The sequence below is a fragment of the Sus scrofa genome, chromosome 8, assembly GCF_000003025.6.
Source record: "Sus scrofa isolate TJ Tabasco breed Duroc chromosome 8, Sscrofa11.1, whole genome shotgun sequence".
Lineage (NCBI taxonomy): Eukaryota > Metazoa > Chordata > Mammalia > Artiodactyla > Suidae > Sus > Sus scrofa.
The window spans coordinates 54,023,776-54,025,413 of record NC_010450.4 but is presented as its reverse complement, the minus strand read 5'-3'; the positions used below and the strand labels follow the sequence as shown (position 1 = coordinate 54,025,413).

At 42.7% G+C, this 1,638-nt stretch overlaps 1 pseudogene; it reads right to left on the bottom strand.

Moving 5' to 3' along the window:
• On the bottom strand, positions 1–887 carry LOC110261949 (annotated as a pseudogene).

Below are 1,638 nucleotides of genomic sequence, written 5' to 3'. Positions count from 1 at the left end.
TCACTTCCTGATTGATACTTTCACTTCATCATTTCTAAGGCTATAGATAATGGGGTTTAGCATGGGGATCACCACTGTGTAAAACACAGTGGCTATTTTGATGAAGATAAATGATCTTTTGGAGCTGGGTGCACAGTAAAGAAGAAAGGTCCTGTGTAAGATGGTGATGGTGGTCAGGTGGGAGGCACAGGTGGAGAAGGCTTTTTGGAGCCCACCAGCAAATGGCATATTGATAATCATAACAATGATGAAAGGATAGGAAGAGAGGATAATCAGGAGGCTATAAGCCTTGTTGACTGTGGAAATGATAAAACCCAGCATCAGGTTGAAATAAGTGTCAGAGCAGGAGGCAGAGATGATGGCAGAATACTCACAGACAAAGTGGTTTATGATGTTAGAACCACAGAAGGATAGTTCCAAAAGAGAATATGTGAGTGTAAAGGATTATAACCCACACCATGAGTAAGATGAGGCTACCAGGAGAGTACAGAGCTTAGGAGACATAGCAACCATGTAGAGCAGGGAGTTACAACAGCCACAAACAAGTCGTAGGCCATCATGGCTAACATGAATATTTCTGTAAACACAAATGTTCAGCCAAAGAAAAACTGCATCGTCCAACCCATGTAAGATATAGTCCTTATGCCCACAACCAAGATCTCTAAGAGTTTGGGTGTAATTACAGAAGAGTAACAGAAATCAGGAAAGGAGAGATGGCTGAGAAAAAAGTACACGATTCTGATGATCACAATCATACCCATGTTCCCCACTACAGAAACTGTGTCGATGGCCAAGAAGACCAAGAAGAGGGGCACCTGGAGGTGTGGGTATTCAGAGAAGCCCAGGAGGATGAAGCTGATACCAACACTCTGATTTCCCTCTTCCATCACTCTGGTTCCTGCTAGAGAAAATCAAATGTCCTTCCTGAGCAACCAAATGTGACAGAGCTAGTGGCTATTATTTTTTTTATTTTCCCTCAGGCTGGGCTCTGGCCTGGAACAGGTGGGTGGAGTTTGGGGTTTCCCAGGAAGGCAAACAGGGCCTAGTTGGAGCCCGAAGGCTGCACTGTGTGTCTTTGGGTGTTTGTGGGGGAGTAGTTTGGGTCCTGATAGAGGGTCAGGGCAAGGATAGACTAGAATGATCTGATCATCAGGGGTGGCTCAGGGAATGCACATGTTTGAATTTACTCAGCTATTCCCCACTTCCCTCCACATGAATGTCTTTATTTTATTTTATTTTATTTTATTTTATTTTATTTTATTTTATTTTACTTTATTTTATTTATTTACTTTTTAGGGCCGGACCTGTAGCACATGGTGGTTCCCATGCTAGTGGTCTAATCGGTGCTACAGATTCAGGTCTATACCACAGCCACAGCAAAGCCAGATCTGAGCTGCCTCTGCCACCTACACCATAGCTCATGGAAATGCTGGATCCTTAAGCCACTGTTCAAACCTGCTATCTCATGGTTCCTAGTCAGATTCATTTCTGCTGTGCCATGATAGGAACTCCTGAATATTTCTTTAAATAGATCCATTTAATTAATACTGTTGACTATGACTAGAAATTCTTATGTTTGCTCTGACCGTTTTAAATGGCCAAGATGTCTTCACTTTCCCTCTCACTTTTCCTCACTTC